Source organism: Panthera pardus, unplaced genomic scaffold (assembly GCF_024362965.1).
Source record: "Panthera pardus isolate Hobbes unplaced genomic scaffold, ASM2436296v1 HiC_scaffold_15, whole genome shotgun sequence".
In the NCBI taxonomy this organism is placed as follows: domain Eukaryota; kingdom Metazoa; phylum Chordata; class Mammalia; order Carnivora; family Felidae; genus Panthera; species Panthera pardus.
In genome coordinates, this window is record NW_026526710.1 from 82,578,440 (window position 1) to 82,599,571 (window position 21,132).

Consider the following 21,132-nt stretch of genomic DNA (forward strand, 5'->3'; position numbering starts at 1 on the left):
ATCATGATAAGCCTTTAATAAAAGAAATTAAATATTATAATTATGGGCAGAAAAAATAGTGTAAAGTTTTCATTTTACCACAAATACACTATAGAGTTAATAAAATCTCAATCTACTTTAGTAGTATTTTTTGTCATCAGAGAAATTTATGACATATCCTAAAACATTTAGAAAAACGAAAGACTAAAACAGTCATGAAAACTCTGAAAAATAACTGTTCAAGTGGTCTTTTTCTACCTAATACCCAGACTTTAATATTCCAATAGGAATTAAGACTTTAGAGTATTAAAATAGTACATATATGTGTAGGGATAGTCAAACAGATCAATTGAATAGAACAGAGAGCCCAGAAATATGTGGAAAGTTGATATATAATGGAAGCTCAATTACAAAATAGTGGATGAAGAATGCGCTATTTAATAAATGTTGCGGGTACAATGGCTTAACCGTAAGTTAAAAATAAGTAAAAAAATTGGGTTGCTCCTTTATACCATGCACAAAAGTCAAATCCAGGAAAATTGAGGACATAAATGTAAAAAGCCAAACTCTAAAAAGTTTTATAAATATGTCTTTAAGACCTCAGAATGTGCAAAATTTCTTAAAAATAATACACAAAAATATAAACTCTAAGGAAAATATATAAATGAGATTAACTGGAAGCTTTGTTCAGCACAAGTCATGATAGATAAAGTGAAGACACACACACATTCACACAAGTGATGGAAAATATTTGTAATATAACCAGTGAAATGTTAGTATCCAAAAGTCTACATCGATGTTAGATGATAGATGAAACATAAATGAGTAGATAGATAGATAGATAAAAATGTAAGAGAATGATGAATGACTCATTTGAATAAAGGAATAAAAACACAAATAGGCATTTCACACACCAAAAAGAAAAAAAAAGAAGGATGGTAAATAAAAATACGAAATGTTGACTAATGTCATTAGTAATCATGAAAATGTATACAATGTATAATAAACACATAATAATATATGATTTTAAGAACATAGATTTCTATAAATTAATGTCAGGCAACGTCATTTGTTTTTGAGATAATAGAAATATTAATTTTAAACTTCCATAAATATAAATAATTTAAATCATTTAGAGATTTTGTATCACCTAACAATGTTGAAGATCTCCAGTCTCTATGAACCAACAATCTCTGTCATAGGAATGTGCCTTACAGAAACATGACTATGTTCCCCCATGAAATATGTATAGAAGGAAGGGAAAAAGAGAGAGGGGGAGGGAGAGAGAGAGAGACAAAGAGACAGAGGGAGAAAGAAAGAAAGAAAGAAAGAAAGAAAGAAAGAAAGAAAGAAAAGAAAGAAAAATGTCAGAGAATGGTAATTCCATTGACAAAAAATAGATAATTTGATTTATAAAGCAGAGCTTTACATAACAGTGAAATTAAACTGCAAGGAAATTACATAAAATAATCTTAAAAATGAAATTTGTCAGTGAGAAAGGAAGTTCACAGAAGGACTTTGGCTATATAAATATTGTAAATATGTATAATGAACAAGGTAGCTACAGGATATTTACCCTTATGATAAAATCATCAAAAAAAAAAACAAGGGCATTTTTAGCATAATGTCCAGCATTGGGGTGACTCTGGGAGGTCATTCCCCATCCTAAGTCAGGCTGTGAGTCTCCAGTAGGCATTTTTAATTATCTTTCAAATTGTGCAAATATATTTATATACTTTTGTTTGTTTCGAGTCCTGTATCCAGAAAGGAAAGGTTGGGAGTGTGGACAGAGGAGGGCATTGCAATCAGAAAGAGCAAGTTATTTAAACTTACTTTGGTAATGACATTATAGTGCTTGAGAGTAATGAATGAACATCATGCCAGAGTCCGAAGAGAAGAAGGAAATGACACTACATAAGACTTGAGACCTAGATGGGGGACAGAAGATATGGGGTTTGATGGCCTTGCTGTACATTTGCATCTTTAAGAGTAACTGACGTGGTAATTTCCTCTTGAAAATACAGCCCTGAGGCTACGTGGGAAAAGACGAAAGAAAACAAGGTGGTAGCTAATAAAATGCTGTGCAAAGCAGAGGAGAGAGGGTCAAAAAGGTGGAAATGGAGACCAGGCGCATATTTGAGAGGTATTTAATAATAAAAAAAAAAATCAAAGGCCTGCAGTAGAAAAGGCTAGAAGCAATAACATTCTCTTTGTAATGAGAACACTGCTGCGTATCTACCACTCCCCATAAAAGGAATCAGGAATCCCAAGGGAAATATCTGATTAAAAGCTGGAGGGGGGTGAAGGAGTAAGAGCAATGACCAGCGTGGGATATCTCCTCCGCCAGAAATCAGAGAAGGGCTCAGAACTTAAAGAGGCAAATCAAAAAGGAAGAAGCCGCTAATCTGGGTGAGACAGAGGAGGACCCTGTTGTGCCCCAAAGGTCTGAATGGGAACAAGAAGAGAAAGAAAATACAAAAATCCACCTTTTAAAAGCATCAGAGGGCTGTTGAAGTGCAGAGGACAAGGGGCACCACCAATGTAGACATGTGATACTCTCAAAGAATCCTTGTAGGGAACTGTCCTTTACCAAGTTAGCTAATTGGTTAAACTGGGCGTCATGCAAGGCAGAGATCTGAGATCACAGCCTCTGACGGGATGCAGTAGGTCATACGTGAAATCATCTCTAAATCCCCCAATACTTTAATGGATATATAATCAAGCCTCCAGACTTCCTTCCAGTGTGTAAGCAATTCAGGGACAAACAATGGAATTACACATCAAGAGAATCCAACAGGGTGCGAAATAGTCTACAGGAAAACTAACTGTTCACGAACCTTGATAAAGTCAGTGTCCTGAACAAGGCATGGGCCCCTTCGAGACTGAAAGAGATTAAAGGGTCCATGACTTGCAAAGGTTAAAACCAGATTGGATCCTGATTCGGATTTTAAAGAGCATGATAAATATGTTCACAACAATCGGGCAAATTTGAATGGGGACTTAATACTTAAGTGAATTAAAATTACTTTTTAATTTTTTTTAATCTTGATAAATGCACTATTATTGGTTGCTATTCTAAATAATTAAAAATCTAAGTATCCATAGCAGGACACAAAATAAGGGATAACATGGTGGGAGGGGAAGGAAATATCTTTTTTTCAAGAAAACTGCTATCTAATTAATGTAGAAGGGATAGTGAAAACTCTATGTATGCAATTCTGTACATAATAACAGTGTCTTGAGACGGGAAGCCGAAGGACCTCTGCATCCTGCATAAGGATGTCACCAAAGTGTGTGTGTGTGTGTGTGTGTGTGTGTGCAGGCGTGCAAAACAGAGAGGGAAAACAAATATGACTGATTTATGGCAATTCTATTTACATGATAGTCTTCTTTCAACATTTCTTTACATTTGAAATTTCTCTGTGTTTGGAAGACTGAGACTGATGGAGCTTATGTTACTTGTCAATTTTTTTTTTTTTTATTTTTTCAAACGTTTATTTATTTTTGAGAGATAGAGAGCAAGCTGGGGACAGGCAGAGAGAGAGGGAGACACAGAATCCGAAGCCGGCTCCAGGCTCCGAGCTGTCAGCACAGAGCCGACGTGGGGTTCAAACCCACAAAGCTTGAGATCATGACCTGAGCCAAAGTCTGATGCCCAACCCACTGAGTCACTCAAGTACCATAGTTACTTGTTGAAAGGAAGAAACGAAACCAACAAAGCCACAACTCTCATCTATGCTGAAAAGGCATTCTAAACCAAGCTGATGACAAGTTATTGATAGACAATGTTGTGTCTTAATATCCAGCAGAGATCTCTGGTCCAAGAAGAAGATGGGCAGATTAGGTAGATAGATAAGAGATAATCAGATTAGATAGATAGATAGATAGATATCATGATAGATGTAGATAGATAGATAGATAGATGATAGAAAGATAGATGTCAGATTAGATAGATGATAGATATCAGATTAGATAGATCGGTATCAGATTAGCTACATAAATGGACACTTTTAAATATGTAAACTCACAACACATTGAACGAACATAGAAAGGAAATTCCTGTTTACTTAAGTATTTTGTATTTCATACTAAATATTTAAATAATCATCTCAAAACTATTATACTGTGGACCTAGTATATTATTCAGATATCATGGATTAATTTAATATTTTCATGAAATTCACACACCGCGTCGTAGGTTAACCTATGAGAAAAGTATGTCACAAAGCCTATCATTCAGCAGCAAATACTAATTTCAACCCCAAACTCAGAATTTATGGGTTGGGAGTGTCAGGGTGATGATTCTCCCCAGACCTGCGGGGTTAATAAATGACGTGATAGCTTTTCCCTGAGAAGTGCGTTAGTTTCGAGAGCCCATTTTTACAATTTCGAGGGAGTGTAGAAATCACTGACTATCTCGGGGAACATTAATAAAATTGGTGGCAACAGTTTTAATACTGGAATCACTGTCACAGCAGGCCTGCCTTGTGCACAATGAGTCGGGAGATGAGGAGAAGAAGAAGCCGAACACAGCTGAACCAAGTGCCGATTTCCTGTCGTTTCTGAGCTCTTAGAAAACTATGGACTGAGGGCTCAAAATGAAGCAGGTAAGAACAGCAAACGTTAAGTGCTATTTTAAACAAAGCCAACACAGGGGGCACCTGAGTGGTTCGGTGGGTTGAGCGTTCCCCTTGGGCTCAGGTCACGATCTCATGGCGGGTTCGAGCCCCGTGTAGGGCTCTGTGCTGACAGTTCAGAGCCTGGAGCCTGCTTCGGATTGTGTCTGCCCCTCCCCTGCTCATACTCTCTCCCTCAAAAATAAATAAACATCAAAGAGAATCTAAACAAAGCCAAAATCCACTCTGATTTTGTTTTGTTTTTGTTTTTGAATGGATAAGTGCACTGACTGTGAGGGTCCCCGGGGAAGAGCAGGCTGAGGCAGAAACAGCCATGCACTTTCCCACATCCCTGGATCTGTGCTCCTCCTTCCCCGCCTTCTTCGTGTTCTGTGTAAAAGAAAGTTTTTAAATACTTTAAGTTCCTTGGGCACTTAATAGTCATCCTGTTGTGATAATTAATGCAATCAAACTATCCAAGTTGAGTACACAAGTCTTCTCAGAATTTTAATTAGTAAAATATATCTTGAATAATCTCTGTCCATAATACATCACGTGTAGTACATAATGCTACATATAATATATGATGTTATATAAAATACAATATTTTTGTAATTATATGGAATACAAAAATAAAATGTAGCATATGTTCCCAAATATAAACTCAAACCAGAGGAATTGGTAAAAGGTGAGAAAATGAAAATAAAGTCATCAAAAATTATTTTTTAAATGTTTATTTATTTATTTTGAGAGAGAGAGAGAGAGAGAGGGAGACAGCAGGAGGGGCAGAAAGAGAGGGAGAGAGAGAGTCCCAGGCAGGCTCTGCTTTGTCAGCGTAGAGCCCGATGGAGGGCCTGAACTCGAGCTGCGAGATCATGGCCTGAGCTGAAACCAAGAGTCAGATGCTTAACCGACTAAGCCACCCAGGCGCCCCAAGTCATACAAAATTCTTATTAAAAAAATAAATAAATAATCCCTATCTTTAATGAATCAGAAGTGAACTTAGTAATTTCTATAATTATTTTTATCAAATAATTGAAGAAGGTATACAGGAACATGTTTAATTTCATAGCAACTCTACCAAACAAGGTTACCTATCTAATTATTGCAATTCATAGAAAAATATCCTCATTTTAAATTGTATTTAATGGTAAGTTCACCTAGTGCCTAGAGCAACATAATGGAATATAAATAATTCTGCACCGTTTTCCAAGAACATGATGTCTTCGCTCCAGCCCGGACATTAGATTTCCGTATGACTTGGCCATAATTGTAAATTAGGTTGTTACTGTTTCCTTGTGTGTGTTTGCGTGTGTGTGTGTGTGTGTGTGTGTGTGTGTGTGTGTGCGCGCGCGCGCGCGCATTTAGACTCCCTGACTCCTTAGGGATGTGGATAAACTTGAACTAAGTCTCTAATAATTTCCTGGAATCCCTGCACCTCTCTGACTCCACGTTTTGCATTTCTCTTGGGCTATTCCGCCGGCACAAAGTCCTAGATTTGTGACTTTGTATTCAGTTAGGAACCTATATTTCTTAGGAAATCCTAACACCGTCCTCATTTCTCAGAGTAACAACTTTCCTGACACCGTGAGGACGCAGCAAGTAGGAACACAAGGTTCCTTTCCTATCTGCCCTGCGCCCATTGTGCCTCTGTGCCCCCCAACACTTGCTCTGGTGCGATTCTCCGGCCACTCAGAGGCTCCTGAAAAGTGTGGACTCCTGCCTCACACCGCGACACCTTCTTGCAAGGGCGGTGGCACTGATCTGGTGGCTCACCCTTCTTAACTTCGCTGGGATTCTTGTGATGCGCTTTCCCCCAAATTCGTACTTTAAAATAAATTATTTTAGGGGCACCTGAGTGGCTCAGTCACTTAAGGATCCAACTCTTGGTTTCAGCTCAGGTCACGATCTCATGGTTTGTGAGTTCAAGCCCCGCATGGGGCTCTGGGCTGACAGTAGAGAGCCTGCTTGGGATTCTCTCTCTCTCCCTCTCTCTGGCCCTGCTGTAGTCTCTCCCTCTCTCTTTCTCAAAATATATACATAAACTGGCAAAAATAAATTATTTCAATCACTACAAGTGGATTTGCCTGAAAAATGAACACGTAAACAGCTGCAAACTCTAGAGCATCACCTTTTCTTCTTCCTCGTCTTCCCCTTCTTCTTCTTCTTCTTCTTCTTCTTCTTCTTCTTCTTCTGATTCCATGGAGGTATTTGTGAAGGATAAGTTTGGAGTCATCATTTCATATGGTCTGTACTGAAGATTCTGGAGCCAGGCCTGGATGTGTGCGCTGGTCTGTATTCCTTTCCTGACACGAACTCCACGAGTTTAAGAAAGGTTGCATCTGTGGTTTAGGTTTTTCTTCTATACGATGTGGATGACGGAATATCTTACAGGGCTGCTATATGGCAGTTACTTACAGCATGAAAAGCACCTCGTGAGATACCTGTCACATATCGAGCACGACGGAAGTGTGAACTCGAGTTTGACAGGGTCGTAAACTAGCCATCAGAAACATTAAACTTTGTGGCTGATCACAAAGTTGTTGCATGCGGCATGTTTCTTAAGGGCTGTTACCTCCCTCAGCCCCAAAGAGTTGTGCCTGATTTTATGCACTCGTAAAGCCGTTTGGGTTTTGTTTCTCTTTCCAGTAAAATTAAGGAGTAAATACTCTCTTTTTTTTTGTTATTCCCTTGAATCTAAGACCACGTTATGCACAGAAATCGTTGGAGATGGTGAGCGAACGAGACTATGTTTGTTCCTGCCATTCCCATAATTTTGCCTCTTTCAGTTCCTCCTTTATATCTGAAGTCTCGATGTCATCTATAAAATCTAGATTTCTAGGGGCGCCTGGGTGGCTCAGTCGGTTGAGCGTCCGACTTCGGCTCAGGTCATGATCTCACGGTCTGTGGGTTCGAGCCCCGTGTCGGGTTCTGTGCTGAGGCTCAGAGCCTGTGCTCAGAGCCTGGAGCCTGCTTCGGATTCTGTGTCTCCCTCTCTCTCTGACCCTCCCCCGTTCATGCTCTGTCTCTCTCTGTCTCAAAAATAAACATTAAAAAATAAAATAAAATAAAATAAAATAAAATAAAATAAAATAAAATACAATCTAGATTTCTGTATCCAACTAGGGGCTTAATTCTACCTAGCTTTCTCAAAGACAGCTTGAAATTGACATTGACTACATTCCATCCTCCTCTGTTACCAATTTACCTCCTCAAAGGAAAGAAGGAATCCCCTAGAACAAGATCTTTTTCCTTTACTTCACGTCTAGCTCAGCGCCGAATTGCATTGGGTCTTCTGCTAATGATTCTATTGTGAAACTTTTCATGAAATTGTGTGGTGACCGGGGTGACAGAATAAGAATCACCTGGAATTTCAACTGTTAAACAAACCATGTATATTTGCATTTATGTTTGTATTGCATAAAAACTAGGTTGCTTTAAAATTTATTTTGCCAAATTATTGTGCTGTATGTTCCGCATGTATTATTAAGTATTATTTTAAAAACACTTTGCTTTCGGGTATACATGTAATTTATGTTTATTGTAAAAATATAGGGGAGCCTGGGTGGCTTAGTCGGTTAAGTGTCTGACTCTTGATTTCGGCTCAGGTCACGATCTCACAGTTGTAAGAGGGAGCCCTGCGTCAGGCTCTGTGCTGGGTGTAGAGGCTGCTTCAGATTCTCTCCCTCCCCCCCTGCACTCCCCCGCTCGTGCTTGCTAAATAAATAAATGCCATACAATATACTTTAAAGAATAAAATTACAATTACCCATTAGCCCAAAGGTAATGATTATTAAAATCTTGGGATACATTATCCAATTTTACAAATGCACATATATTAACATTTTTATAGCTTTCGACATATGCCTATCTAGGCGCAAAATTGTGACCCTGGAGGTGATCGCACCAGAATGGTGGTCCTCACGGATGGTTGACCCTCTGTAGGAAAATGAGAAGTCAGGTGAGGCTGCTCTATAAAGGTCAAAAGACACTTAACTTGTATCGTCTCTCTATGTAATGCGTCCCAGTGGTTAAGAGTGTTAATTTTTAGTAAATATTTCCTTATCTCTTATATAAATTCTGCAAGTTAGAAGTTAAGTTTATTACCTGTGTTTTCAGTCCTTCGTAAGAATGCAAAACTGATGCTCACCACACCTTTCACAGAAGTTGTTCACTGCTTTAAAAACCATTATAATGTTCCTCTCAGCTAATGCTCATAGAACCTTACCTTATAGCCCCATGTGCCTCTGTCTTTAATCAATAGGGTTTTCCTGCAAATTCACTATGTTTTTTTTAAATTTTTTATGTCTTTATTTTATTTTGAGAGAGAGACAGAGTGCAAGCACGGGGTGGGGCAGAGAGAGAGGGAGACACAGAATCCCAAGTGGGCTCCAGGCTCTGAGCTGTCAGCACAGGGCCTGACGCGGGGCTCGAACCCACGAACTGAGATCATGACCTGAGCTGAAGTTGGACGCTTAACCGACTGAGCCACCCAGGCGCCCCTGCAAATTCACTATCTAATTAACATATGGAATTCCATAGGGGACCCAGTACTCTACTAAGAGCTTGACCCATACAAGATATTTGATTCCTTAACTGCGGAGGGAAAGAATGTCAAACCTTAGAGGAAGTTGAGATTTGCTGCCTTGCTGTTGCATAGGACAGCATTCAAACCTCTCTGCCTCAGGACAAAGGATGGGTACTCACGGGCACTTTCGGTGGATAAGGACAGAGACAAAGATGTTGAAAAAGGATACACTGTTCTGCATTTACATTTTGGGGTGTGGCTAGCAGGCCCCCAGTACAGTCCCAAATTAATCCTACCCAGTGATTCACAGAGGTCCTGTCCTTACCTGTCAACTTTCCTTTGAAAGATAAATGAACACATGATAAATGAATAAATAGTGAATAAAGCATCTCCTCATCATTAATCATACTAAAAATAGTGGCAGGCATAGTGGATGTTGTTTTGGATAGGAGCCAGATCACAAAAATGGCACTGAAGATTTAGCTTCTTAAATATTTCCTTATATTGTCAAACATAACTTTTAGAAATGAAATTTATACTCACCTAGCCTTCAGAAACTTTAGTGACAGAAATAATGCTGAGAAATTCTTACGTTAAGACGTGATAATTTGACAGTGAATCAATAAACGATATGGTATTTGATCCTAAGTTTTATAAGATACATAAATATTCAAATATACAATATATCTACATATATATCTCCAAGAAAGTAAATATCTGATTAAAGAAAGAAAGAAGTGTCCTAGGGAATCTGTTTCTAAGCCAAAGTTCCTTTGTATTTTTTAAGGTGCCTGATTTTAAACTCTTCTATAGATCCTTAATTTGTTAAAACAAGGCAACTTTTATATTCCCTTATGCATATTAAGAATATGTGTTATCTTGAAGAAAGGGAATTTTTTTTCTCAAAGCCAAGCCTACACCGGATTGTTTTCCAATGTCTTTTCATAGTTCTACATCAGACATAATATCCAAGCTCAAGTTTAGGAAAGGGAAGCTTCCCTATTCCCAACTTCCCCCTATGTCTCATTGGGTATTGGTAGGTGATAATGTCTGAAGTAAACTGTAGGAAGTATTAGTCACTACCACTGACTAAAACAGAGAAAAATACTATTTGGGATCGGAGGGTTGAACAGTTTTGTCCAGCCAGCCCTCTTTTGCCCACAGAGAGAACGGGAGAATCCCAACAGGGGGAAAACACTGGTCAGACAGGACCACGGAGAAGCCACCTAGCGTTCCTTGGTCACTCAGCCTTCCTTTCCCCCATATAAAGTAACGTGGCTGTATGACAGAGTAGCCACCTTATTCAACTCCAGAGATCCGATGACCGGATGGTGTGCATTTCTCTTAGCGTGGCTCAAGAATGAATGTAACTGCTTCGAAAAATGACTCGGACCATGTAATATAGAGAAAACAAAATACCTACAATGAAAACTGCCAGTTACCAAAGACGAGCCGGGGAAATAACATATTCTGTAGCCACAATTTGCTGATACGTGGTAACAAAGCGTTGATGCCCTGGTATGCAATCAAGCAATTTCTTTTGTACCAGATCTGTCTGTGCCTGGATTATCCCCCACGTGTGCCCCCAGAGTAAATTGGGGGCACTTTCTCCTTTATGAAATACACTGTGAGAGAGATTTGACTCCCTCAAGTCAGGTTTAGAGGACTCAGGGATTTCTCTTGGAAGCTGGCTTCCAACCACACACTCCGGCTTTACACTGCCTGGGTTTCTGGGGTCTTAGCCCTCCTTGTGTAGCGCTAAAGCTATTCCACAGCCCGTCTGCGTACGTCCCCCTATCAACAAGTTCTTTTTTTTTTTTTTTAACATTTAAATTGTTCTTAAAGATCAAAAGAAACACTATAATTCATTGCATGTCGAAGTCGTAGGAAGCTCAAATTTCAGCGTCTCTAGAAAGTTTTATTGGAACACAGTCAAGGTCAGTCATCTGCTTACCGTCTATGACTGCTCTCTCACCACGGGGCAGAGAGGAGTTCCTTGGGACACCGCCCTACCGCCACAAAAGTCTCAACCATTTACTGTCTGCCTCTTGACAAAAACAGCTTATCACTCCTGCCCTAGATGCCAGCGTGGGGCTTCCTGCCATTTAACAGCCGTTTTTTAGACTTCTGTTTATCTCCATAGCCCTCGTCTTATGCACTAATACTGGAAAAGCAACAAACCAACCAACCAACAACAACAAAACCTGTCTTCTAAAGAACTGGGGCATTTCATTTACCACCAGAAGACATCTCAGTAGGTTTCCTCCTCTTTTTTTAGTTTACATATTGATTTTGAGAGAGAGAGGAGAGAGAGAGAGAGAGAGAGAGAGAGAGAGAGAGAGAGAGAGAATGAACCTCAAACAGACTCTGCACCACCAGCACAGAACCTGATGCGAGCTTGCACTCAGGCACCTTGAGATCATGACCCGAGCTAAAACCAAGAGTGGGACGTTTATCCGACTGAGCCACCCAGGGGTCCCTCAGTAGGTTTTTGTTTGTTTGTTTGTTTTTTTCCCCCAGACAGAGAGAGGACAGGATAGACAAGTGACAGCAGTCTGGTAAGTCCTCAGCTTCTCCTTGGTCCTAAGATCTTCCCTATTTTCCCGCCTCTAGGCACTAATGCGGGAGGAGGGTTCACTGTTCCTTTTAACCAAGCTCATCATTATATAAAGCTTAGCCATCCTGGATCTCACCCAGATCGAAAGGCTTCTTTTATCATGACTGTATTGTATTTTTTTTCTCTTTGCTTTCAGATATGTCGACATAGATGGATCATAGCTTCTCTGCTGTAAAACTTCATTAAATGTCGCAAGAAGTAGTCAACATATTTCAAAGTATTGACATAATGTTACCAAGTTTCCCAAAGCTTCACATTTGGTATGCGAAAATATGAGTCTCGAGTCACTGCAGGTGGTAACTGCTAGCAGTTTTGCTAATGTTTAACAAGCTTGCTAACTTCCCAGTTGAGGACAAATAAATAATACGCCCTATAACGTGCTTTCACTCAGACCATCTCACATCTCAGTCTCTTTTTATTCTTCTTTTTCATGTGCCAACAGTCATATTAGTGTGGAATCCTTGGGCCCCAAGTACAGAATCTGAACTCAGGTTAAGCAAAACTATGATTGTATTGGCACATGAAATCCGGAAACCCGGGAGTGGAGTTAGTATTGACTTATGCAAGGATTCAAATGATATGATCAAAATTGTCTCCCCCTTAATACCTCAGTTCTGTATTTTTTAAATGTTGTTTTCATTTGTATATTAGAAATCTGATTGATTTGCTCCTAATTACACATCATCAATACCTTGCACCCAAACCAGGTGGAGATGAGTTTCTTCCCCAAAGGGAAAGCATCCAGAAAGAAATAATGTTTTACAAGGCAATTTGGAAATATGCTTTGAAATTTAAAATAAGCATCCAAACTGAGATTATTGACATCACGTGAATCAGGAAGTGGAGTAGAGAAGAAAATTGCATAGATGCAAGAAGGTCTAAAAAGAGATGATCACTCTTGAGTATAAATTAAAAAAAAACAACTCCCTAAATTTCCACTAGTGGGAATTGTCAAGTTGATACATTTAATAAAAAATGGCACTCTCAAAATATGAGTACTAAGCAGGCACTTAAAATATGTATTTATGTATTTAAATTAGGTATAATTATGTAGAGTAAAAATAATTACAGTATAATATCTACAGGTTGCTATTATTTATTTATGTACAACAAATTATATATTTCTGAGTTATATATGTATTTTAAGGCAAAGAAAATGGTAGCAGATACTAAAAAATGATAATGTTAATTATCTCAAGGATATTATTTTGGCATTTTTGTCTTAGCCTTGTCTCTGAAGTCAAAGCTATTATGACAATGATGTATTCATGCATAAGCTATGTAATTAAAATAAATAGCTCTTTAAAATTATAAAGTATACATTACAAATTAAGGATTTTATTTCTGGAAAATCTGAGAAAATCTCTCAAAAATTACTGGGACCTGAGATTTCATTACAATGCCTGGTTATAAATTTAATATCTATAAAATCAATAAGTTTCTCTGCAAAAAGTACAAATAAAAGGTTGGAAGATAGGAAGTTCATGAAGTTCAAATTTATAATAGCAATGAAAAAGAAATAATACCTGAAATAAAATGAAATGAAAGTTATGGACCTATATAGGGAAAATCATAAACTGCTCCTTAGGTACCAGACAAAAGGTCAACAAAATGTGAAAAATATTCACAACATATGTAACAAAAGGGAAACGCCTTACAATAGATCGAGGTCTTACAAGTCAATACATAAAAGACCTCTATACGTTCCTTTAAAAATGACATTCGAGGGGCACCTGGGTGGCTCAGTCGGTTGAGTGTCCAACTTCAGCTCAGGTCATGATCTCACGGTTCTGAGTTTGAACTCTGAATTGGGCTCACTGCTGTCAGCCCAGGGCTCACTTTGGATCCTCTGTCCCCCTCCGTCTTTGCCCTTCCCACACTGGCGATCTCTCTCTCTCTCTTAAAAATAAATGTTTAAAAAATGATATTAACCCCCTAAAATAATAAATAAGTGCTCTAGACACGTGTGAAAATACGCACAATTATACTGACTAATAAGTGACAAAGAAGAGCATAGAAATTCCCAGGTACTTTTACAGATCAAAATGTTTATAACTCTTGAAAGAACGCAAAAACAATATGGCAATGCACTGCTGATGTGGACGGACTGGAAACACATCCAACTGCACCGCAGGGAATATTGTAGTAGCCACCGTCATTTCAATCACACGGTTCCAAAACCCAGTTGTTCTATTGCCGGGAATCTATTCTAAAGATATACTCACAACAGTATAAAAGCAAAGTATTTTTTGACACATTAGTTGTGATAGAAACAATCAGGAAACCCTCCAAGCATCTATCAACATAGCATTGGATAAATAAGTTATGTACATCAAGGCAACAATATTTAGAATGAAATTAAGCTACAGGTGCACAAGGTAGAGTGTGTGTGTGTGTGTGTGTGAGAGAGAGAGAGAGAGAGAGAGAGAGAGAGAAAGAGGGAGAGACGGAGAGAGAGGCCTTTGAAAAGATGAATAAGAAATTCCAGAGTGCCTCAGAATTGTGTCATTGGTGAGGTACGGGTGGAAAATTACATGTGTCGTTGTATAACCATTTGCGGTATTTGGAAAAAATGAATTTTAAAATGCATACTGAAAACAGGAGTGCCTGGTTGGCTCAGTCAGTTAAGCGTCTCACCGCGGCTCAGGTCATGATCTTGCGGTTCGTGGTTCGAGCCCCGTGTCAGGTTCTGTGCTGACATCTCAGAGCTTGGGAGCTTGGAGCCTTCTTCACATTCTGTGTCTCCCTCTCCCTCTGCCCCTCCCCGACTCATGCCCTGTCTCTCACTCTCTTTCTCTCCCTCTCTCTCTTTCTCTCTCCCACTCAAAAATAAATAAACTTTAAAATGCTTACCAAAAACATTTTAGTTTACGTAGCAAGATTATTGTCAACGTGGAATTATAAAATTTGAGGCGTTCAATTATTCACTATCTGTAAATTCAAATGGTCAGAATTATTTTCTAAAGAGAATTCTGGCCAGGCTTCCAGACTTATTCTCACATCTTAATTTTAATAAGACATTATTATTCTTGTGATCAGTTCCACTATAGGAAAACAACATATTAGATGCACATTAAAAGCACAGATTTAGGACTCAAACAAACCTGGATTTATTTCTAACTCTGTTTACTAGATGTGTGACCTCTGTCTATATAATATATAAGAGAATCAGTTTTTCACCTATAAATTAAAAACACAGAACTTCATCTCAGGGAGCTCTCACGAAGGAATCGATGATTCAATATATGTACAACACTTATCATGGCATCCGACGGCACACGTATTCAAAAATGGGTATTAATATTCTTCATTGGAGTTTTTACACTTAACATTGAACTCTGACCACTAAACCTCAAGAACTTGAAAGATGATAAACATCTCATGCTCATTGATGCTAATTTAGCTTTCAGTAAGTCAGCTGAAACAGCGATAATTCTAGAAAGCTCTTGAAAATACGTGTGCTTTATTTATTCCTTGAAATGTGCCACGGAGGTAATTCAAGGATCTCCACTGGAGTATCAAAGAAAATGACTGGGAATAGTAACACACTTACTTTCACCACTGCAGTGTTTTTTATCTGCTTTATGTATCGCAGTAACTTTTATTAGAAAAAAAATGTTCTATGAGAAAAAATGGAAACATTGGGGGAAAAAACATTTTTATAATATTTCCCTTGATTAAATCACAGAAGCAGAAAGATGGCTACTTAACATTTGCATCTCTTACACTTATTCCAGAAGCTTACATTGAGAGATGCTCTAAAAACAGATGTTTTTGACTTCAGGAAACACTGTATAATTTATGGGGGTCCTTGAAAGAAACTCTGTCTGTCTCATGATAGCAATAGCCCTATATTAAAGGGATGCTGTAAAATCAGATGCTTCCAAATCGGGAATAACTTTGGAGCTCGTGAGTTACGGACATAGTGACTTGTATGATGGACACCACTTCCTTCTCCAGGTTGGCTTCTAGAAAGCAGAAAGCCAACTTCGTGGCCCGCTCACAGCAAACGTGAAAGGATTTCACAAATTGATTTTTGTATTAGTCTCATTTGGGGATCCATTTTATGAGTCCCTAACTTTGTATATGCCTTCTCTTTCCCGCCTGCTTCTATTCTAGGATACCTTAATGCATTTTATGTATCTATCGTTTCAACAAATACTCATCGATCTTCTACTAATGGGCCAAGACCAGGAATGGGCGCTAGGAGTGGGGTAGATTACAAAGTATGTGACCTTGCCAATAGGAAATGTATTTTCCATGTCCGCTTCCTTTAAAAGGCAATATACTAATTAATTAGCTAATAAAAACTGGTCTTGGTAGAAAGGGCGGTAAATCCGTATCCGGAATAAGTGCCCATTTCAGGGAGGAAGAACCACGGTGATCCCTTGATGGAAAAGGTCTAACAGAATCATCCTGCCAACCAGAGGCCGGCCTGAAGGCATGGAGGCAGACCTAAGGCAGCGATCCCTTCCATCCGCCCACGAGGGGCCTCCGGCCCTGGCTGGAGTCAGATCAACTCTGGAGACGGGAATGATGTGATTGCGTGAACACTTAGCATCCGAGCGCCCTGCCAGCTTTGTCCATAACCTATTGTGGAGGCATGACTGCACAAAGATGCTGACTCACAGCCATCAAGGGCATCTTGTCTAGCAGATATTTGGGAGCCTGGCCCCACCCTCTCCTGGCCTGCTCAGCCTCTGCTGAGAAATCCACTTATAGCCTAAGGGGGGATTCCATTGTATGTGAGGAATGTTTTGTGTGTGTGTGTGTGTGTGTGTGTGTGTGTGTGTGTGTTTCACTTGCTGCTTTTAAGGTTTTCTCTTTGTCTTTGATTTTAGGCAGTTTCATTATAATATGTCTTGGAGAAGATGGTTTGGGGTTGAAATTGTTTGGAAACCTGTGAGTTTCATGGATTTGCGCATCCAAATCTCTCCAGATTTGGGAAGTTCTCAGCCATTATGCCTTTAAATAGCCTTCTGACACTTTCTCCTGATTTTCTCCTTTTGGAACTCCAGTAATACCTGGATTGTTTCTTTAAATGGTATCCTGTGGTTCGCGTGGTCTTTCTGCAGACCACAGAGTGGCGAGTAGGACCTTTGTTCCTCTGATGTCCTCCCACAGTCCTGGCAACTCTCCTCCCCAAGACCCGCTGCCTCCGGATGTACCTCACTCTACAACTCTCCGGATGAGGCCAGAAAGAAGTGGGCTTCTTTGACAGCATCCGGCACAGCTGGGAAAGCCTGGCGCTCACTCACATGTCACTTTCCCCCATGGGAGAAAGCACAGGTCAGGAAGGTCTCTCCTGGCCCCGAGCCGTGTGGACTGCGAGAGAGGCGATCTGGGTAAATGGAACTGTTCCTCTCTCCCTCTATAGTGTTTCCAGTCTTAGGTCTTTCCCGCTCAAACAGTTTGCTGGAACTTCTCCACTGGACTCCCCAGCTGCCAGGCAAGCTCTCGTGCCTGTGGGTCATCATCTAAACTGGTGTTAGTCTACCATGTCGAGAACATTACCACATATCTATATTTTACAGTAAAGCAAACTGAAATGTATTACTTGTGATACAAATCAGAACTCTGAGACGACCCTTGAGATCCCTGCTCCCTGGTGTCCCCAGCTATAAAATCCCACCCCCGGCCCCGCAAATGTGGTTAACACCCGTGAATATACAGCAATATTTATTCCCATGATAATGTTACATTAGACAAGACTGTCTCAGCAGACTAAGGTGAGGTATTTTCCTGATGGCCTTGGAAAACCAAGCTGCCCGCCACGTTGTGAGGGACACCATAGTGGGCACTAAATGCAGCCTCTAGGAGCTGACAGGGTTGCCAGCCAAGAATACGAGGACCTCAGTCCTACAGCCACAAGGAAATTAATTCTGCTGACAACCAGGGAGCATGGTTGAAGATTTTTCTTTGACTTGAGCCTCCAGAAAAGCACAAAGTTGGTCAACACCTTTATTTTATTTTATTTTATTTTTTACTTTTTATTCATTTTCTTTTTTGAGAGAGAGGGACAGAGCAAGTGGGGGAAGGGCAGAAAGAGAGGGAGACACAGAATCCGAAGCAGGCTCCAGGCTCCGAGCTGTCCGCACAGAGTGCGACGGGGGGCCCTAACTCACAAACTGGGAGATCATGACCTGAGCCGGAGTCAGATTCTTAATCAACTGAGCCACCCAGGCACCCGAGATCAACACCTTTAGTTAAGCCTTGGGAGGCCCTGGCTCATGGAAATTGGGAGAAGATACAGAGTGATGTTTTAAGCCATAGTTTGTTACCAACCAATAGAAAGCTAAAACCCGGCTCATGTATTTTCACATAGGAGGAAGAAAGAATATTCCCTCTTGATGGTGCCATGATACAGTCAATTATCCCGGAAAAGTGAACCAGAAGACAAATGAGCTGAGCTTAAAGGCACATGTGGACGGAACACACACAACAGGAAGTGTGAAAAGCGTGGGTGCAAATGCCAGGGACGCAGATACAGACAGTGTGAGTGTGGAATGTGCCCTTCGAAACCACGGAGGCCACTCTTCTCATTTCACAGCTGCACGACAGAATAGTTCACTCCATGCCAGAGGCGATGCCAGCCGGGGCAATATGTTAACTGCAGAAGCTCGATGGTGTCCGAATGTCAACCCAGTCTCAACACCGTCTCTGTTCCCGCTGCCCGGAAAGAGCTGAAGACGAATTACTTCCTCGCTGTCTTTGTTCTTTACTCTCATGCCTTTCCTTCAAGTTAGAAGAGTGAGAGCAAACAAATATAAAGACTTCTACACTATGAACCCAGGGGTCTCTGTATTTTCCTCTGATCTTAATACCATTAATACATGCCGCTAAATCTGTCACTTAACATCAAAGGATAGCTTGGATATACACGTTGCGAGACCCATGCATTAAACCAATCGTGATAATATTGTTTATCCTCTGCGAATTCCATCTGAGAATATTGTTTTGGCTTCCTTGATTATGCTGGCATAAAACGTCAAGTAGCTTCTTGAAAACGTTATTGAAGAAATTAACGCAGGTTTACCAGGAATAAGTCTCATTTTCCATCCGTCACATCAGGCCAGATCTAAGTGGGAATTTCCTGTTCATTTCAAAGAGAAATACCAACCGTGACCATTTCTACGTGGCTCTAAATAAGACATGCACATTATCATTAAGAGTCTGAAATCAAAAGGATAAGATCTAAAGTCATGTTGGAGCAGGGTTGTGAATAATGAAACATATAAGCATGATGAATATTTTTAATTTGATATCATGAAACGGGAGATCAAATCAAACGTTATCCAATTAAAAGCAGTCATTCTATTTTTTTTATGATGAAGAAAAGAACCTCTCCAAACCTCTCCAGCGTCTTGCCCGACTCATTGACATAGGCAACGATTTCACGTCTTACTGACACTGGAAATTTGAACGATTGAAGTCCTGATGTATTTTTAGAAATAAAAAATGTCCCTGGAATAAAACCTCACAGCTTCATAATATTTGTATGTCCTTGGGAAAACAAATGTTCTAGACAGAACTAATAAAAGTACTAAAAATAGACCAAACTATCGAAAGGACAAAAATCAGCCAGTATCAGCAAAATATTCTTGCTGTGTGTGCTCAAAGTAATGTCTATTTGTCCTCGGCAACACTGGCAAAGCCATTACATAAAAAATAATTAGGGAAATCTAAGTAGGGAAAACACCTGCTAAAAATATTTACTATAAAATAAGGATGAGGATTCTATACAAGTAAGGAATGCTCAAACATTATCATCTGATATTATTTATTTTATTTTTCCTAACCAATGACACAATATTTACCAACATTAACAGTTTTCACGCTGATAAAGGGGTTGATAAAGAGGTTTTCACCCTGATATTTCTATGTTAGAAAATCAACCGCAGAAACAAACCATCACACTACCCCACAGTCTTAATTTATATTTACAACAGAAAACAAGAGGCACGTTGATTTTTTTTAGCCGCAAAGGTAGAGAAGAAATGAATAGACAGCAATTATGCACGTTGGGACAGCCTAAGTAAGGTATGAAAACTGACTAACTTTTTTTTTTCTCAATTCCTAGGATCTCTTGTCCAGCTAAACAAGAGAAAAGGAAGACAGCATACATGGTGTCTTCCAGAGTCAGATAATCCAGGAAAAGGGTCCTGCTGTTCAGAGCTTTGTAGGAAGTGCTTACATATCTACAAGAGTCAGGACCACAAGCCAGAGGGAGGCGCACAACCCACGAGGGACAGGAACTGAACAGCAGTGTGACATCAATGGACCTTGGGTCCAGTCCTGACCTACAACTTCAGAATTCATGATCGATGGATATCATGACTTTGTTAAATTAACATTTGTTAAGTGGAGCACAGGGAGCCAGACGGTGAGCTGCGATTCAACGAAGGACCACCGAGAAATTGAAATAGAGAAGTTAGTTATTCACAGGTCCTCGAGGATTGACACGGCACCCCTCAAGGAACCACACCTGGAGGTCAAGACGGGGCACAGGCAGAGAGCGACAGGGACTGAAGTACGTGCCGTTGTTAGGGTCCACGGGTGGAGGCTGTGAGGTTCCTGAGCTGAGGAATGATGGATCGATTCAGACCACGCAGAGCAGAGTTTGGGTAAGCAAGCCCACAGGGGTCTTAACTAAGGAGTGCACAGGGCGAAGGCCCTGGAAGGAAGGGAAGGTTGTCGATCCCAGGGCTGTTGAGAAGTCACGGCAGGAGGTGCAGGCGTGACTCAGTCGACTGAGCGTCCCGACTCTTGATTTCAGCTCAGGTCATGATCCCAGAGTCCTGGGATAAGCTCCGTGCTGAGTTGGGAGGCTGCCTGAGATTCTCTCTCTCTCTCTGCCCCTCTTCTCCACTCATGCACTTTCTCTCTCTCTCTCTCTCTCTCTCTCTCTCTCTCTCTCTCTGTCTCTCATTAAAAAAGAAGGAGGAGAAGTCATGGCAAGAACTTACATTTGCTTGTGACTCTGCAGGCTGCTGCCATTTTAAGGACCTGCAAGCTGCTCGGCCAAACAAAATGGACAAGGGGGCAGGAATGTCATGGAGAAGCTTAGGTAAACTCTTCACAACAGAGCACCTCCCTGGCTGGTGTCATTAGAGTTCTGGGTCCTAAGCTTTAAAGTTGCAGCTATACATGTGACAGAAATTGATGCATTGGTTTTCTGGGGCTACCATAACAACTACCAGAAACTACGTGGTTTAAAACAGCAGGAATTTATTCACTTACAGTCCTGGACACCAGAAGTCTGAAATCAAGGTGTCAGTAGGATTAATTCTTTCTGAATGCTGTGAGGAGCAATCTGTTCCATGCCTCTCTATTAGCTCCTGGCGGTTTCATGGCCATCCTTGGCATTCCTTGGCTTGTAGATGCCTCGCTAC